At 35.5% G+C, this 20463-nt stretch overlaps 1 long non-coding RNA gene across 2 annotated transcripts in view; it reads right to left on the bottom strand.

Annotated features, from left to right (window-relative positions):
* Positions 1-18331, bottom strand: part of LOC139592622 (uncharacterized) — a 29969-nt gene extending 11638 nt beyond the window's left edge. Inside the window, exons 1-2 of one of the 2 annotated variants that reach the window (XR_011680066.1) lie at positions 18238-18331; positions 8920-9103 (exon numbers count right to left, since the gene is read on the bottom strand). This is a non-coding gene — a long non-coding RNA (uncharacterized lncRNA). Of the gene's footprint in view, positions 1-8919; positions 9127-18237 lie in introns of those variants that run through there. The other variant, XR_011680065.1, reaches the window with a different exon arrangement.
* Between the last annotated feature and the right edge of the window lie 2132 nt (positions 18332-20463).

Here is a 20463-nt window from a genome sequence, read left to right as displayed (position 1 = left end):
GAATATTCTATACAATTGGGATATTTACCACAGCTAGAAATGATATATTACAAAAAGCTTAAAGCTTACCATTCCTGTTTGTTCTGACACTAGATTCATAGGAGCACCACACAACATATTAGTCTTACATTGTGCATGTGTCTAATCTAGGACAGCATGGGACCATACATGCACACAAAATAGACCTGAGATTTTAATGGTGATATTGAAACTCTTTTTTGCAATTTCTTGTGGTAAAAATGGTGCCCTTTTTCCCTTCTGTATCACTGATGGATTATCAGTGATATGAAAGTCAATGTTTGCTCAGGCAATTAGAGCTTTGCTGTGCTGAAGTAGCAGAACACAACAGGAAAAGGGGTGGCAATAATCTAATGAATATACAAGAGCCACTCCTCAATTTATAACATGGATTTGAAGCTAATTTCTTAGAATGTTGCATATTTAGAAATTATGCACAAAATTAAATAATATAACAAAGGATAAACTAAGAATAGTCACACCATAAGATAAAATCTGAAGGGAGAGAACTCATTAAATCCAAATTTATGGACATAAGTTAATGTTGCTAAGTTGATATCTGCTCCACAATATCTAATATTTTCCAAATATTCCCAGTCCAATTGTTAACAACCCGCTGTACAAACAGTAATCTCAGTAGGCTGAGGAAGAAATAAAAAGCAACAAGTAAATTTAAAGAACTTCATTCAATACCAATTTAACCACAAGTATGCTTGCTTAGCCTAAAATTGCCATTGTCGACTTATTTATTTAAAACCTGAATTTTATGAACTGAAAATACTGAATGGGAATAAAAAGTCAATCTTTGATAGAATTAGGACTAAATTATTACCTCCTTCAAGCAGAGTATACAAGAGACATGTTTCTATACTCTTTTTTTAAAAAGGGTGACCCATTGAGTTTTATACAAGCAGATAAAGGGAAAGAACTTACACTGCCGTTTGCAGGCAGGGCCTTATTTTGTTTCCTTTACGATCATTTCATTTCTTTTGCCTTGCTCTAAAAGTCAAACAGAGCTTCCAGCTCTGTGACCATTCTGATGCACTGCATCTGCTAGGGAACAGCGGAGCCACTGGCTCCACTTGCCCTGCCTCAGGAAGAGTACCCACCAGTTGGGGCTCTGGGCTCACAGGAATGCAAGGTTGCACCAAGGACCCCTCCAAACCAGGGCAGTATTTTCAGCAGTGTCTGCAAGCCTCCATGACACAAGCAGAAAGAATGGGAATGTATATCTGGTAGTACTTTTTAATTACCTTCCAGGCTCCAAACAGTACAAGGATTTCCTGAGCCAGACGTATCTTTTAAAGAATGCAACCACCATCAGTGTTTATCTCCTCCAAAGATGTTCCAGCCTTCTCTTGAGCCCCTGTAAGCTTTCAGCACCTTCAGCAAACACAGGACTAGTAGACACAGGTACCTCTACAAGCCCCTGTATGAAGAAGCTAATACTTACTTCCCAGATCTGTACCCCTTCCCACAGGAAAACGTTTCAAGGCAAGAAAACTGAAAACTGAACTTGATTAAATAAAAAACTTGATACTCAGAAAAGAGTACAAGAAGTTTACTTTGAGTTCTGAGTGTTAATTGGAAGGAGCTTAGAAACAGGCCTTAAATATTTTATCTTCTAAATTTTGTACCCCCAAGGCCTAATACTTTTTTATTGCTCTTGGTATTGCTTAACAACTCAACTTCTTAGTCATGGGGAACTGTAACCAGTCTTTTTCCACAGTAATTCTCAGGATTTTTGGTATTTTAATATTTTCTGTCCTTGTTTTTAGAATATTTAGAGTTACATATATAATTCAAATTAGTTTTCATTCTCTTCCTCCCCATTTTATACATAAAAATGTGCTGTAATTTATGAGACTTTTATCTATTTTCTAAACCATATTTTTACTACCATCATTTGTACTATGGAAAGCTTTGTCTTTTCTTTTTTTTTTCCTTAGTCAAAGGTCTTTTCCCCTACCAAGAGACAAGCCTTATCTGGTGACTCACTTCTGATTTGAGCATTTTATCCTTACCCAAAATATGTGTATCATCTCTTTATGGACCTATTTGCCATGCAAAGCAATACATTCTCTTATTTTCCCCACCTTGCAGATGTTTCTGGAGCAAATTAAATCCACTAATATTCTAATCATATGAATTATCTCACTGAGTGTCTCATATGCCAATTGAGACGCTGTTGTGATCATTAATTAAGATTTCAGCTCTTCCTGTTTATTTCCCTTCTCAAATTAGTGCAGAAACAATTAAAATGTTTGGTGGATTGACATGCTACTATTGTCTTTGTCCTCCTTATGACCTTCTTAAAATCATCTCTACACTCAAAATTTTTTAAACCATCTTGCCACTAATTACTGTATATATACATCTCTGAATATTTGGAATCTCTTTTAATCCTAATTTAAACATTTTGTCATTAGTGAGTGACCAAGACTGTGGCTCACAATGTTCATGACAGCAGAACTTTATTTTATGGGTCCATGCTAATAAAGAAATTATAACAGGTTATGGAATTATTCTACTGCTCAAAATAATTATAATATCAAGCTACTTTCCAGTTTCCTCTCCTCTCCTATCCATGCAATTGCAAGTACAAACACAGTACAAAACTGTGTTAGCTGTTGATTTAGTAAGGTTTCCTGTATAAACATCACTAAATTCTTAGGAATTAGGAAATAAGACTTGGAAAATTCCTTTATGTACACCCATGAGCAGATATCTCTCACTGAATACATCTGCTTGAACTAAATTCCACTCCACTGTGTTATGGTGCATGTTATTAGCTCTCACATATGCACCTGACATTTTTTTTAAGTGGCAGGTTGCTCTTTCTGAAGCTGAGAACCTTTAAACACATTCTTCCACAGCAAGAGTGAGAAAAACAACAGTAAGAGCAGCCTGAAAAGTAAAGAACAACCAGAACTGCTGGAGCTGTCCCAGTTCAGCTCTGCTTACAGGCCTTGCATTGTGTGATGTTGCTGGCACAATTTCTGCTCCAGCACTGGGCAGATTTCATCTTGGTTACAAAGGCAAAAATTGAAACCTGAGGCTATGGTTGGAGCTTAAATTTCTACAGAAACACACCCAGAGAACCCAAGAAATTTGTACAGTAGTCTTTGAGGTGATAAACAGTAATCAGTGCTGTGGAAAGAATTACCATGCATTAAGGCTTACCATTAGATTACTACACTGTTTTGTAAGCACTGTCACAACAATGTGAATATTATATTTTCAGCAAAAAATTATTTCTTTTATGAAGCTCTCTCCTGCATTTCTCCATGCATGGCTTCATCATCAGACATTCGGTGGCAGTTAGCCATTTCATTCAATTGGTTCTGAAGCACAAAGCCTTCATTTGTTGTGTTCACCTAACATCAATTACTCATTCCCAATCTTAAGGCATACTTCTACAATTCTAAGGATTTTTAACCAGCATATTGATGAGCAACTACTTGAGAACCTGTCCTAAAGAGTACCATCTTCTCAGCACCAAGGTGAAGTTCAACCAGCTGTTCATATATTTTGCCCTTTCTCTCATGTTTGTGTTACAGTGTTCATGCCACATACTGCTGAAATTCATGACAAGCTACTGCAGCTCTCAGGTCTATTAATAAACATGAAACAGAATCAAAGCACTTGGCTCTTCAAGTGGGGCAAATTCCAGGGTCAACTGATGGTTCCAGTGTCTTCAGTGCTCTCTATCTGCATCCAACTTGAAGAAAAATACCTAAAAGAGTATATTTAGACAGCATTTGCTCTTAATGCTGTAACTGCTTACTACAGCATGTAGTAAAGAAAAACAAAAAGCAAGAACAAAGTATTCTAAATGGCCTCCATCTCCTATCTTACAGCAAGTTACACAGTAAAACAGTATGTTGTGCTTAGCAGCAGTAATTAGAGCTGCAAAAATGATACTAAAAATTACTTAGTTTTCCATTATCAGAGTTTTAAAAAATTGAGTATTGACTTAAGAAGAGAAAATGTTATCTGACATATCCATCAGAGCAGGAAACAAATCAATATTGGTACTTTTGTAATTTCACTAGAGATTATGCATTGAAGATTCTGCAGAGGGTGGGGTAGGGATTGGAAGCCATTATATGTAGAATGCTCTGGGACAAAATCTGCTGTTTAAATATATACAATGTTTATTCCTAGATATTTTTATTTTATTATTACAATAAATATAAAATAAATGCAAATAATTTCTAAAGACAGACAAACAATCTTCCAAGATACTATTTTTTTAACAGATGCCACATTCTTCTGCTTTTTAATCACACTCTTTGAATAGATGGCAATTTGAAATATGGCATCATGGTTGAGCATTTCCAGTTTATATTAATACTTGTCAAAAAGAAAAGCCAATACCCCACAACCTCTGGTATCTTAAAAAGAACTGGAAGGCAATTTAAAAAATTCCTTCTATTTACCTACTCTTTAAGTAATTAAAGCTTTTTTCAGCTCACAGTTTTTTGGTTGTTAGTGACCAGACAGAAAGCATCTGTTTTATTGTAACCAAAATCAATTATTTCTTTATTATCTGTTCAATGAAATTATCTGTCCTGGGCATCTCATTGGACTCCATTCAGAGACTATTTCTGCGAGGTATTGAGTTCATAGCAAAAAAATGCTGATTGTCCTCAGATCTTATTAGAGAAACTGAGAGCCCTCAATGCCCGAAAAAAATAGGCCAAAATTCAAATTCTTTTCATTATCAACATCATAGTTTCTCAGCTGCTTTACACAGGCTCCAATGGCTATTGCTCTTGTCAAGTCTGGTTTTCTCAGAGCAGTTCTGAGAATTGGAGCTGGAACACAGAAACCAACTTTTTTTTTTTAGAGGGAGGGAACAACTTGCCATGAAGATGCAAAGATGTCCTTTACCCTCCAGTAATGAGCACACATACATTTCTTACTGAATTTGTGGCTGATTTCATCCTGAGGCTTTGTCTGTGCTAATCTACATGGAATATGTCTGGAAAGTCACACAAAAAACCATTTCCTTCTGTGGCAAGCTGCTATCACTCTCAATGTTCCCAGCACTGCCAAGCGTTTGATCTATAAACCTATATTTATGCCGGCAGTTCACACTCACACTGAAAATCTGCAAATCATTCTGCCCAGCAGTCTTCAGTACATTAATTTGCAACACAGTTGGCAGAACATATAGTAAACATAGTGGTCATCCAGTTCCCTTCAAAGTTTGCTTCACTGACAGTGAGCATACCGTTTGCTTTAGCTCTGACATCTCTTACAAACACGTGCCTTATAAGGTGATAACAGTCTGCTTTGTTCTCAGAAACAAAAAAAATTGATAGTAAAAAAAAGCATTTGCAATTGCTTTTTGTCATTATCTGCAAAATTTTCAGGCAAAAAAATCAGAGGCTTTTTAGTATTAGACTGTCTCCCTTAGAGACAGTCTAATATAACTATAAGACTGTCCTATAACCATAAGACTGTCAATATAAGACCGTATAAGACTGTCTCTTATTTCTAAACCAAACTTATTTCTTGAACATAACACTAACAGTTCTGTAATGGCTAAAAGATAAACTAAGCAAGACCCAAATGGATAACACATCTTTCAATAGTTCCTTAAAACTGGCAAAAACTATTAAAGATAATGCTTTGAGGAGAAATATTTTTCAAAGATTATTTGCACAAGAACATACCACTATATAAATTTTATAACAAGATATGGAATGGGTAAATATTTATTGCATCTTGTGTGTATTCTCTACCTTTCATTAGGATTCTCTACCTTCCATCTTCTTCTGAATATCTAGTGATACTAGCAAGCTTCTTAAACAAGTATTTCATCCTCTGATATTTTTAATTAATGGGGTAACAAACCTAAAGTTTGTGAAGAAAGTCCTTGAAACAGTTAGCCCAAAACTGGTGAACAAGGCTGAAAGGACCCCAGGAAATATAGGGCATTTGGGCAGCAGACCAAGAAGATGAGGAAGGTAGAAAAACGTTCTCAGCCATGAAACAAATCTCCCAAGCAGAGTTGAAAATGAAGAAATAAACAGATAACAGATGCCAGGTACAAGTTACTGAGGACAGCAAGTGGGGTGAAACAAAGCTTGGAAAACACAGGAAGACCATTGGGTTTAGAGTCAAGGAACTGAAAACGAAACTATTACACCTGGCATTTGTTGGGAGCACTCCAGTAAGTCAGTTTCTATAGGCAAAAAATGAGAGAAAGATGGACCTCTGTATGGGCAGGAGGATAGCAGGCACAGGTTGCCAGCTTAGGAAGAACTATCACTTGCATTTTGTCAGTTCTTAGACAGGACTTAAACTGGAACCAGTTTCAGACATAATGGGTTTCATGTTTTCTTTGTCATAATCACAGACAGGGGAAACCATGTGGGTTTACTTCTGGGAATAGCAAGACCTTCTAATGTCCTTCATTTTTCTGAATAATAAACCAAATTTACTCATTTGTATGGAGGTGTTTGCCACAACCTTGTATTTTTCATCCTCAGTAGGGTATAGTATAGTAAGTTCGGAGACAGCAGACAGGAAAGGAATAACATTTAAATAATTTGGAAAATACTGCAGTCAATAAATTATACTTTTGTTCTTCCCTAGTGAATTTATTCCACCTTGACATGCTTGACAACTATGAATTAGTTTAAAATTCCAATTTGTAAAACTGGCAGGTTGAAAAAAATTCTAAAACGTGCTTGTTTACTGGGGTAGAAATCTTGAACTGAATGTGCCAGATTCACAGCAGAAGTGGTTTTTGGATGATGGCTGATCTCTGACCTTGTCATGTAATCTCTGCTGAAATCAGTGAAATGTGCATTTACTAAGAAGCAAAGAAATCAGTTCAAACATAACATTCTTATCAGATATTGGAATTAAAATAGCTGCATCAAATCAAATATCCACTCTATTTTTATCTGCCTTAGGTTGTCCTTGATACTTCTGAAACTCAATCCAGCTGAGATCACTGGATCTAAAAATTCTCGTTTTTCTTTAAAAGCTCTGTGTCCACTTTCAGATCCCCTCTGAGTCACATGAGAAAGAGAAGACATATTCTTGCCATCACTAAAGCAGTAGAAAATACATCAATAGAAAGGGGATGAATATAGACTATGTCTAATTTAGCCAGTAGCACGGCACAGTGGCAGTGAAATTTGTAGAGTGAATAATTCACTGCAGAAGACCAGCAGTCCATGTTTCATACATATATATATGTGTGTGTGTGTGTATAAAATATATATATATTTGAAAGGATCATAGCTGACTCACCCCCCTCTGCTCCTGTGAGCCAATGCCCATTAGGGCTCAGAGCTCATTAGCTGTGCTCTAACAGGACAGCACTTCTTACCAATTCAGGGCCATCAGGAAAGAACTGAGTTTGAGCATTCTGAAAACACTTGGAGGTGAACTGAAGTACAATTGTAAAAAGACTCCTTATCTAATATTAAACACTGAAGGGGACACAGTTATAGATATCCTATCCACATTGTTGCTTAAGATCCCTCTGACAAATCATAGGTTGTTCAAGAGTGGAGTTTAGAATGTAGTGTTTTGCTCATTCTGTTTCAGAAATTCTTTACATTTTATTAGAGCCTTTAATGTATTGCAACAATGATTTGGGGGTGGTTTTTCTTTTTGCCCGTTTTTATTTTGCTTGCTTCCTCATGTGCAGAATTTGAGGCTTCACCTCAAATTCTTCACCTGCTATTTCATTTGGGAAAAAGTTTTGTGACCTTCCTCTACGTTAAATATATATCAATAAAAACCTTATGAGATTTATGACTATTAAAAATTCAGTTATTATTGAAATCACAGAAACCTTGACTGGAAATACTATTAACAGAAATTGAGCTATAAAAGCTATGCTAATCCCTTCTGGTAAATTTGAAGCATATTATAACTGGTTTAATTAGAAGCATCTGACTTCTCACAGAGATGAAAACAAGATCCTTTGAAAAATGATTAATTTAAAAAAAATCAATATTTATTTTCACGTGGGAAGATACCTTGGGAAAAGCTGAAATACTTATGCATAATTTATTAGCTGTAACATTTCTACTCCCACCCTACAATACACTTCACTTCAGCTGTTCTGAGGAGTCTGATTCCACCCTGGCTTATTCATAGCAAGGATGGAAAATAATTTTGGGGTAAAACATCAGGAGCAGGAGGGGAGAAATAAAAAAAACAAAATAAGTGTCTAGGAGATCAAATAGTAATTGAATAAAATCACTAGGAAACAGAACTCCAAACTCCAACTACCTGAAAGCTTCATATAATCACTAATAAAACTCTTATTAAAAGGGAAGGTAGTCTTTACATGTTATTGATTTTAACCTCTTTGCTAACAGTATGAAGTATAGAAAAATGCTATTTTTGTGTAGATGAGATTTTGGTAAGGTTTCTGCAATGTCAGTGGGTAAAATTTACTTCCATGTAAGCCAACATATAAAAAACCAGGCTTGAATGACTACATAAGGAGACTGTATGGCAATAAGGTAGTAATATGGACATTAGAAAACAGCAGGCAATGAATCTAAAAAATCTTATCTAATAAAAAAGCACCTCAGGCCAGGGACCCGAGATGCATTCTAAATATTTCAGCATGTTTTATTTTGACATAGCTCCACCCTGATTTCAGCTCCACCCTGATTAAACAGCCATTAAGTATTAGGTCATCTTTTGTGTGCTGCTATAGCATTTTTAAAATCCTTCACTGTCATATAAACAAAAACTCACCTTTTGTTCTATAGGATCACCAGTCAACACCAGGCTGGAAAATCAGGATGATCAGAATATTAGCTTTAAAAGCTCATTTCTGATCTGAAGTAAAAAAATGAATAAAGATGAACCTATAAACTTCATAAAGTGGTTTATGATGTTTGATACACATACCACAGGCTAGATAAGTTCTAGAAACACCACTTGGTCTCCTTTGGGTATCATACTTGGGTCAGATAAAGCTGCAGTTTCACATGTGCTTACAGAAGATGAATCATGTCTGCACTGGATATCAGGAGCTCTCTTGCCAACAGTGCAGCAGTTACCTCCCACAGGCTCCTGGGTTCCCAGGTCAATTCTGAAGGAAAAGTAGAAAAAAAAAGGTGGAAAATTAGGAAACTCTGGTTTCAAACCTGCCATGCAGCAGGTAAAGTAGGGACTTGAATCAGACACTTTCATATTTCTGACAGAGAGGCAATGTTTGGCATAGAATAGTTGCCTCAGATTTCAAATTAAATCTAACAGAAACACTGAAGGATTGCATTTATTTCCCTTGATAAAGTGATTATGAGTCTGAATCTGAAGATATTCACAACATTATTAAATTCCAGATCAAATATGACCCAGAATGTTTCTATTTTACATGAGAATGTGAAGGAGACCAGAGGGGCAGCGACATGCTTTTTAAACAATATTAAATAATCTTTCACCGCCCTCTTAAGAGGCTTCCAATAAAATGTTGCAGAATAAGTCTAGATATAGATAAGAATCTGGTTTTCTGGGTCTAGTCTGAGTTACACTTGTTCAATGTATTAACCACTTGCATAAGCACTAATAAAATTCATAGTAAGATAAACAGGTCAGAATACAGAAATCTACAAAAGTATAGGATTCATTAGAAATATGGGTAAAGCAAATTAAGCCATAAAATATAGATATAGATATGAAAGATTTCTGAACAAATTTTTTTATAAAAGAGTATAAATTAGGACAGTAGTCTTTTATATGCTAGAAATGAAGAGAAAATGGGATTCAAATGAATGTTTATGGAAGCAAAGAGTGACTTTTCAAGTATTACTATCATGTCATCAAACAAGTCTGTACCACACTGCACTGGTGACACTGCATTGAAATCATGTCTTCTGTTTCAATTGCTTCTTACCAAAAAAATAAATGGGAGCATGTAGAAAGCAGAGTTACAAGAGGACAAGAGTTTTTTTCTATGAAACAAAAAAAAACTTACTGTATGAAACATAGAAGAAAACTTATCCCCACTGTGTACTTGGAGAGGAGATTTCACCTGGAGTGAAATAATACCTCAAAAGCTTTCAACTGCTAAGATTTATTAGACTGAAAAACTATCATGCAGTCCTTGAATTACTTGGGAGAGATAAAAAGGAGACACAAAAATAAAGTATGCACTAAGGATAAGTTCTTTGATGATAAAAAGAGAGATTAGGAAGATTTTGCCCCTGTGAGTGAAAACTGAATATGACCCAGCTGTTTTGCCTGGCTTGGTTTCTAAGGCACATATTTATTTTTAAAGTACTTGGGAAAATAACTTTCAATGATGTATACAGATTGTACCTTCATATATCCAAATCTAAGTGAAGTGGTTAGCTGTGGGAAGTGGTTTTCGGGTTTTGCTTTCAAGCAACCTGAACAGGAATTCATATTAAATTCAATAGCTCAGAAAAATTAGTGCAAGAGGATCACCTTTTGTGTCAATTTGTCTGGCAGCTCATTCATTACTGGGTCATACTTTCCGTGGTACACCCAATTTCTGCAAAGAGAAAAGCCTCTAATTATATGACAATACAAAGGATGGAAAAAGCTTTCTAAAGCTGGTAAGAAACTCAGTTCTGCAGTGCTTTTAGAGCTCCACTCTCCTTGCTGATGAGTGAAAAGACTTCCAAGCAAACACCATGTAACGTACATAACTGCAATTGTCATTTTCTCTGATGACACATTGAGCTTGTCTTACCTGACAGTTACATCTCATTATTATTTCAGAAAAATGCTGATTTTTGCAAAAAATCTGGCAAGATTCCACAGGATGTCATTTAGTCATCAAACATCATTCCAGAGCCTGTCATGTCTCAGCATGTGGGGATTATTTTTCAAGACATTTTTCATTTTGCACTCATACAAAATGAAGATTTTCCCTCCCCTTATGGATAGCGAGTGGTTTTGATTAGAACAGGTTTTTGGTTTTGTTTCTTTTTATTATTATTTTTAATTTGGACAGGAAAAGTACATGTTTTCATTAATAATTTGATTTTATTTTTCTTTGGCAGCTGCAATTCTGCGATGTCTAAAAAGCTGCCATGTCTGAAAACACAATTACTGAAAGACGCTTATTCTTCATAATTTGGAAAGCTTACTAAAAGGTCCTATAAATCATCGGTTTTAACAGTTCAAACTTCATTTGTTGTAGTGTGTCATTTTGTATCTATGTTTTATTACTTCCTCTATGGTATACAGCATAGGCATGATATGTAAAAGATTTTATTATTCTGCATTACTGTAGGAATGATTTTAAAAGTATTTATTAAATATAGTGTTCAAATTATGTCCCCAGATAGCAACTGTATATTGATGGAAAAGCAGGTTTTTTAATATATTATCACAAATTTTAGTTTAATAAAATTCAATATTAGCAATTGATTTTTTTAAAGCTTTATTTTACAGCAATTTCAGAGTTGAACATCAAACTCTAGGAGATGGTAGAATTCAGGGTGCCCTCTGAATGCATGCAGTTTGGACTTGAAACCTTACTGATGTTATCTGTTATAATTTTCTCCACAGGATCCTGAAGGGAAAATGAATTAATTGTTCATTAGATCCTGAGACCTAATGGTAAATTGTTCATTAGATCCTGAGTTGACACCTCAACTCCTTTACCTGTCTCTGCCATGCCTATGGAGTTCCCATCACATACGGAGGTCCCCACAGATCTTATGGCATTCTCCCATCTTCTTCCCTTCCTTTCTACCTCTGCTGAATACCATTAATTCAATCCCTCACTTGCTGCAGTATCTGTTATGTAGCACAGCTGCCTGTGGGTAGCACAAAAGGTACAGAAAAAACTCCTATTAGGACACTTGTGCCAGTTCCTCCCCCTCTCAATCTTCACTTTAAAACAATTCTTTTACACACTTGGGAAGTGCAAAATCCCATCAGTTCATTAGCACTGTAAAACCAGTGACTGTTTCCATTCTTTAGACTCTGCTTAAGCATCAAGCCAGCTACATTATTTATCTTCATTTTGTTGTGTGCCTTTTTGGTCATGCTGGACACAGTAAAAAGCAGAAAGCTGATGAGGAGGCTTAGAGACCCATTGTCCACATTCAACTCTTGTATAAAAATCAGTGAAGTACTTTAGGATTAGTGGCCATCTTTCAGCAGTATTCAAGTGCAAGCAAACCTCTTTTTAATGTTACTGGCACCAAATGCACACACATTCTTTCTTCACTTACTATCCCTGGAGATTACTGCCAAATTTTTTCTCTCTAGAAAATCTTCTACTTTCCTGCATTTTGGGAAGCACATGCAGTGTTAAGATGTGCATGGAAAACCCATGTATTTCTAACCTTCAGTTCCTTGATGGCAAGCCTCTAGGATGATGATGCACTCTGTTACTAAACACATTAACTCCCCCTGTTTCTATTAGCTGCAAAAAATGCAGTAGAATAAGTGCCAGAGCCAGTGATTACAGTGACAGATTTAAAAAAAAGTCTGCCCCTTAATTCTGATAAAGTCTGGTGCCCTTGGTATAGTATAAAAAAACCCCAGGAAAATAAATTCCATCAAAATTCATTTTGAGTGCATTTCAGACAATTCTCTAATGTACAGATTTAAGCATAAATAAAATCTAATTTAAGCACCATTAAAGACTAGGCATATGTACACCCAAGAGAAATCTTGGGATTTTGTACGGGGAAAAACATCCTATATCAAGAAAAATATTCACTCTGATTGTTCCAAATCCAGAACACTTATTATTCAGCATGCTATAGTCAAACTTTGCTATGTGTATAATAGGTGAGCCCAGTTTTGACTACAGCAATAAGACTGTACACAGTGACAGCGACCCTTTTCCCTAATTACAGCCTTCTTCTAGCCATCCCTCTAATCCTGAGTTGGTTTAATTTTTTGCTGGTTTTGAAACTGCTAGTTCCCAACCATCTTAATATAGATCACAGTTTTGCTCTTCATTTATTTAAGAGTGATATTTTATTTTTTTATCTACTGCAGATAAAGAATGGTAGTAACGTGAATTCCACCTTACACCTGCCATGACACTAAAATGTCTCACAAATTACTTCACCTGTCTAGCTGCAGGTTGTTGTGGTTTAACTCCAGCTGGCAACTAAGCACCACTTAACCACTTGCTCACTCCCCCCAGTGAGATTAGGAAGAATAAAAAGGTGGGTTGAATTCACCCCTTCCCATGGTGTTCAGCCATCTCCAGGAAAGCAGAGTCCCATTGCAGTGTGTAACAGCTGCTTAGTAAGATAAACACCATTGCTCCAAACATCCTTCCTTCCTACATCTTCCCCCTAGTTCATGTGCTGGGGATAATCCCACAGGGTCTGGAACACCCCTTTGGTCAGTTGTTTTCAGCTGTCCTGTCTGTGCCTCCTCCCAACTCCAGTACCAGCAAAACCCATGAAAAAGAGTTCCCAGTGCAAACAGGTAGAAGGGCTAATACAGCAATCTTTACAACTGCTAATCAGAAATCTGCACCTTGGCAATGGGATGTCCACAATGCCAATAGAGAGCAGGGTTAAAAAAGGAGACTGATGTCCAACACAAGTAATCATTTCCCATAAAAACATGCTCAAAGGTGGTGTAAAAAAAATGCTCTCCAAGTATTGCAGCAATAGAACTGCTCAGAACTAAGAATTTTACCCTGTACATTTCAAGTATCAACAGCTCCATTTATTGCATGTTAATGTCTATTTTGGAGTGGAATTTTATAAATTCATTTAGTCTATGCTAAGCAGTAAATGCATATTACACTACTGTAAGTATATTACATTACTGTTAGCTGCTCAGCTGCCCAGTACATGCAGGTAGTTGTGACAAGAGAACTCTTTCTTTTTCATTTAAGGAGACAGGTGCCACTACTTCTTTTAAGTGCATAAACCAGCTGTATCTTTGCCTTTTTGAAAGCAGGCTAACCAAAGCTGGAAGGCACTTGGAAGTGGAAAAGAGTGAAAAAACCCTATTGCTTTATACACAGACCACAGTTACTCTAAGTTATAGCAATCATGGAATAAATCCTGCTCCCAACAGCTGCAGTAGCACCATAAAGAACTTAAAGTAGAAGCTGGACCTGTCTAGTACCACTGTAATTATGACTGCTAAGTATAAACGAGAAAGGATTACAAAGCTCAAGTGTATTTAAATTTAGTGATGGTACTTTAGTTGATGAGAGCTTTTTAATGCATATTCATTTTTCGGCACTTATGATTGGAAAATGAAACAAAATAATACTAATAACTGGTAAACAATAATACTAATAAAACCAGTTAAATACTTCATGTACATTTTCCAGGCCAATATCTAGTTCTCTCAGTTTTGTTTCCTTGAACACAGGGAACAGAGCAGAACTGTCTTCAAACTATTTGTTATAGAAAAAGTCCAGCCACACAACATAGAATAGTATTAAATACTAAAATTTCAAAAATTTCTCTCCTCTCATTTACACAATTCAGAGACAACCATATATACTCCATTATTTACACAAGTATATTTTTTTTGGAGTCCACAAAAGCAATTTATCAGAATAAAATAATCCTTCAGGTAGAAAACAATCAATAGATACTTTTTTAAATTTCTACACAGATGAGTATAGGGTTTTGTTATTGTGGGATTTGTCAGTTTTTTTAATCAATGAAGTTCAGCAGCAGATTAGAATTCTTGTGAGAGTTTTTCTGCATCATGGGACAGTGCTCATTTATACAAGCCACAAGTAATACTTTGCTTGTTTCATTTGGGTAAACCTTTGTGAAAAAACATTAAAAACTAAAATAGTTCTCAAAAGAGTTCTCTATAAATCAGGCGAATCAGAATTTTCATTTTTCAAACAAGAATCTTCTAAGCATTAGTATAAATAAGAACAATCAGCACATAAGTTTGCCATACAGGCAAATTTCTATTTCTTTTTCATGGCTACAACAGATGAAAAGGATGCAGCTGAGATAGCAGAAATTCTCTTTAGGCCAGGAAACATCCTTATGTATGACATATTGGAATTCTCATTTGAAATAACCTGTAAATTATTTCTAAGAAAAGAGAATGTAATAAAAGTGAAACAAAAAAGTGCAAAAAGTGAAAGAGGAAGGAGGGTCTCTTCTAGCAGCTAAGGCATCCAGGTCTATTTATTTTCTAAACAATCACTGGCCTTCTTATTTCCAGGAAAATAGTCTACACAACAGTTTGTTACATAAAAGTGTTATCCCATACCTTCCCCTGAAACAAAATCTCAATTGGTGTGCTTCCTGAGAAGCAAGACCTTGTCTATGTTGAAGAGGTGCAATAATTTGGCCTGAAAAAATTGAAGACAAGTGTCATGTAGTTATTGGATTCTGTTAGGGCTTAAGAAATGCTGAAATACTCTCTCTACAGCTAAAGAGAAATATTTATACTAATAAAGAAATTATATAAATGCTTGAAAATAGCCCTGAGCCACAGTATCAATAAATTTAATATTTCTGAATAACAACTTCGGACTAGAAAGCCTAAATCCAACTTTAAAGCACCTAAATCCTTTACTACCTCTAACTTTCAGTCTTACCTGTTGCCAGTGAAATTTAGATTAAGTCAGTCAAACTCTGATGACCTGAATAAATACCTTTAAGAATAAGGAACTGCGCAATTTTTTAATAAGCAATAAGAATGCAGATCATATATATGATGTTCCTTTTCTAATATTAAATATATTGGTAACCTCTTCACCATTTGACTGACTTGACTGGTCTGGCTGGGTATGGCCATTTTTAAGTGGAAAGGTTTATTTCATTCATTCATCCTTTCATCAACACAGGTTCGTTTATAAATAATCAAAGCTAGAAAAAATAGTGCATGCAACAAATGCTGTTTCTAATAACTTCTTTCCAACACTGCAAACAAACATGTTTGAGATCACTGTTTCACACATCAATTTACTTCAGATCATGCACCATTTAGACCACATCTTGCTTTTGTAAATGGTAAAATGTTGACTTGCACTGTAAATATATGTGCATACACATTGCAAACCAGCATGGCCAGGCCCTGAACATAATGCGTTGAGCTAGAAATGTACTAGAAATACACCAAAAAGGAAATTCCACTGTTTGAGAGTGATACCTGTCCAGGTTAACGTGTATCATCATTAAGTGTCTGCAGAATCAGGAAGGACAGTGATGTGTATCCTCTGTCATCATTCCTTCCCAAATTACAGAGCAGTTTTGACAGAATTTACAATAGAGGTCAAATTATGTCCTTCAACACAGTCCAAGGAGATATCTCTGCTCATATACAGTGGAGGAGATTTAGCATTTAACTATTTTTTTTTCCTTGATGACAGTATAAGTATCAAGAACAAAGGAAAATATATGGACAGCATTACTAAAGCAAACTTAATTATTCCCAGATCTCTCTCAGATCCACAGGCTGAATAATTTTAATGTTGATTCTTACAATATTTTATTTCCTTGTTTTGCTCCTGATGAGTTTATAGCAGGAGATAAAATAAAGTCAGCTCAACAAACTGAGACACTAAAGTCTGGTTACTTTATTTTTTAAAGTGTTAGTGGGACAAGTTAACATTCCATCTCAGAAATAGTATTCACATGTCTGATGTTCATCTGCTGAGGCTCTCATTTGCATCTTCATAGCCCAGTTTCAAAATGCCACACCAAAAATACTCAACTTACTCATTTTGTAGAATAGTGCATCTGAAGAAGAAAAACTGATTTTAAGTTAAGTGAAAGTTGAAGCTACTTCAGTTAACTAAAGAGAATAAGTGGCTTGAAAAGAAAGGCCACAGATCAGACAAACTCTGCATGTGAGATTTACCAAGGACTGAGAAAACTGTCCTTGGAATGAGATTATGTTTATGAATAAAGGGACAAGATCCTGAGAAAAATATTGTAGAAACACAAAGGAACTAATTGTTAAAATATGGGGTCAAACTTTTCCTACCTTCTAAGGACTATTTAATGATCCTTAGCAAAGAAGTTCTCTGCTATTAATAAATTTCTTTCAGAGTAATTTATTCTGAAATTTTGTCTGTACCTTTTGGAGTTAAATATTAACTCCTAAGTAATTTTCTAAGAATGCACAAACCATGCCTAAAGAATAAAATGCAGAATTTTGAGAAAGAAAATGCCCTCCTGATCAGATCTGGTCAGATCTGATCTAAGGAAACTGCCAAAACCTCTCTATTTTTTGCTGTTTGAAACCAGCCTAATAAAGCAAAAGTAAATATTCTCTAGGAAAAATGCGACCTGGTGCAACTTTCTCACCAATAAAAAAGTGAGCTTCCTGTACTTGCAATTACTATCTGTGTTAACAAATCCTAGACATCCTTGCACAGCCCAAATGACAGACAAAAACATTAAAAAAAATTAAACAAGGCACTGTCATCAATCATTATGCAGAGTAATTGAGAGCAATTTACTTATCTTTCATAAAGAGAATGAAACAAAATAAAGTGAAAACGAAGGCAGACAGCCAAGCTAGTAAACACTGTGAAACAGCTGAATAAAAAAGCAAGTTCATTAAAATAAGGCATTACAAAAAACTGAGACCTGAGCTTGACAGGTATACACTATTTAATTTTAATATTATCTTCAAGAGATTTTCTGAGGGAAAAAACCCAACTTGCCAAAGTATCTAAAGTTTCCAATCCATGCCCTGTTTCAACTTCTAGTCCCTGTTCTTTTTTAATGTGGCTATTCCTTTTAGAGGTCTGTTCTTATGTATTTCACTTCAGGTTTGTCCAGGTATAGTCTCTGGATTGACTGAGATTACATTTGAGATCACAGAGCAATTTCAAGCAACCATAATGGAAGGGATACAGATTAGGAAGGAAAGGCACAGGTATTCTCAACTGCTCCCTCTCCACCCCAAAAGTTCACAAACTGCCACATATGGGGCGTAGGTTCAACAAAAGCTCTTATTCGGTAATTTTACCATATGTTCTTCAGCAGGGGCTCTCCAAACTTGTGTTGTCATACATGAAAGTAACAAGAGATGCCAAGGGAATCATCACTTTGCTGCTAATATTGAAGCTAGGAATTTGATCACTGCTTTGGCAATTGCATGAAAGACCATTTGAACCCAACTTGTGCAAGCAGATACACTCACATATTCTTCTGACTTCTCAACATGCATATTTTAGCTGCCTTTAATAGAGACTAGGCAGTTTTTTTTCATGGTATTAACAAGACAGATTTATTTTACTCTTTTTTTTTAATTCAGTCAAAAAACCCCTACCTGGTTTCTTCTGTCTTTCATGTCTTCAGATGTTCTGCATGGTTGTGTAGTAGCTGCCAGACTTGAGGAGTTAGGATGAAAGATACCAAAAAACTGGGACGCTGTGTTTCGCAGCACGAAGAGCACTGAATCCTGCAGGATGCCATATGCTCCAGGTTCCTATCAGCTCCCAAAGGGTAGCACTTTACAAGTTTGGGCCTCAAAACATTTTACTTCTTACTCATACAAGAAGTGAAAGATCAAGTTTACAGAAGATAAATGCTATATATAGTCCCATTTTATGAAACTATATTTTTTAATACCAAGTACGGTTCTTGGCTGAGATTTTTATAAGATGTCAACATGTTTCATTTATATAACTTTTATGAAATACATGTTTATTTAAATGATTGAATCTTTTGGTTACTTTAATATCCTATCTTAGGTGATGTAAATTGTATTAGTCTTGTTGCAGTTCTCTCATGTCTCTGTCTAGAGACTACCAAATTCCCTGTGAAGGAAGAAAAGCCTTGGCTGAGAAAGTTTTTTCATATTTATATTAAGGAAAACAGTTTACAAATGTGCCATCATTTTAATTAGGCTTATATTGTCATTTATTTTTATTTCATTTTTAGCACTATTCAGTGCTAAAAAATATTTATAAATATATATTTTAAACACATACACTGTCTTCCTGAAACTTATACTGTCACTAAAGATTAATGTCAGCAATGTTTCTGTTGTGAGCAACAGACAAAGCATATTTCCATGCCTGCTTTTTCTTCAGACAAAAAAACACAATAAATTTATTTTATTAAGCATCATCTGCAGCATACTCAAATATTTATGTGCAATGCTTTGCTTACCTGAGTTTTACACAAGGATACCATATGACTGATGTAATGTTTTAAACAACCTTTGGTTTTTCAATTGCAAGAGAATTCATCCTATCTATACATATATAAATTACACAAATTTATGATGAATCCGTGGGACAACAAGCTTTTCAGGTCGCATCACTCATAATTAGAACTAATTAAAATGTGCCAAAGAAAGGATAGAAATTTATCACTGCTCGTTAAACCTGTAAAGACTGTGTTAATTAGATGTCAGACTCAGTAATTCACACAAATATTTGCTGCCAGTCTAAATTTAGTGAAAAAAATAAACACATTTATAGCCACTGCCACAAAATGAGACAAGTACTGTTGAACTGAAAGGGTTAAAATCTTTCTGTACTACAAATCACATTCTTATATGTTCTATCTTTCAAACAATATGTGTGAGTTCTTCTGCTAATTTTCCCCAAAACTTAAGTATTCCTTTGCTAAAAGCAAAAGGTTATGTCCCACCATAATTTTTCTAACTTCCTATTTTGAAATATTGCTTACATGAATTGTCATATATTAATTTGCAAGAATTAATTGAAAATCAATATTTACTAACCATTATTACACTATTCCATCACCTATGTTCTTATTGAAGTTCTTATACTGTTTTATCACCTAGTACAACCAGGAAGGGATTCCATTGTGCTCCCCAAAATTTATAGCCAAAGCCTTTAGTGGATCAGCTGATCCTTTCCACAAGACATCTCAGAGGTCAAACCATTTTAATATAAGACACTGAATGCATTAATTAATTTGAAAGCAAATCATTAATTCAAGACATAATAATAAGTCAGAATGTAAAAGCATAGATCATGCTATTGCAGATTAGCAGCATGTATAACTTGTAACTACAGCTTCACTTGACTCTTCATAGGGCTGCTGGTAATTGGGAAGAGGAATGTATGTTGATAAAAACTGAGGATTTTCACCTGTGGACCTCTAAAGGACAAAAAAATACCTCATCCAGTCCGCTCTCATTTGAATTACTCAACTGCAAAAAAGGGATGTTTAGATAAGCACAACTCCCAGGATCAAGACCTAGTTACCTTGGTTAAACTCAAGCCTTGATAAAGCAAGAGAGCTACAACTAGTTTTAGTTTCAGACATTAATTTATAGTATCAGAGAGTCATTTAGGTTGGAAAATACCTCTAAGATCATTGAGTCCAACTGTTAACCCACCACTATGTTTGCCACTAAACCACATTTCTAAGTGATACATTTAGAAAAGTTTTAGATACTTCCAGGGGTGGTAACCCCACCACTTCCCCAGGCAGCCAGTTCCCACGTTGAATACTCCTTTTGGTGAGGAAATTTTTTCCCTATATCCAAGCTAACCTTCTTCTGGTGCATCTTGAA

This window comes from Agelaius tricolor, unplaced genomic scaffold, assembly GCF_023055355.1.
Source record: "Agelaius tricolor isolate 1412-34295 unplaced genomic scaffold, bAgeTri1.0.p SCAF_8, whole genome shotgun sequence".
In the NCBI taxonomy this organism is placed as follows: domain Eukaryota; kingdom Metazoa; phylum Chordata; class Aves; order Passeriformes; family Icteridae; genus Agelaius; species Agelaius tricolor.
The sequence above is the reverse complement of the archived record's forward strand: the minus strand, read 5'-3'. Positions and strand labels throughout refer to the sequence as shown.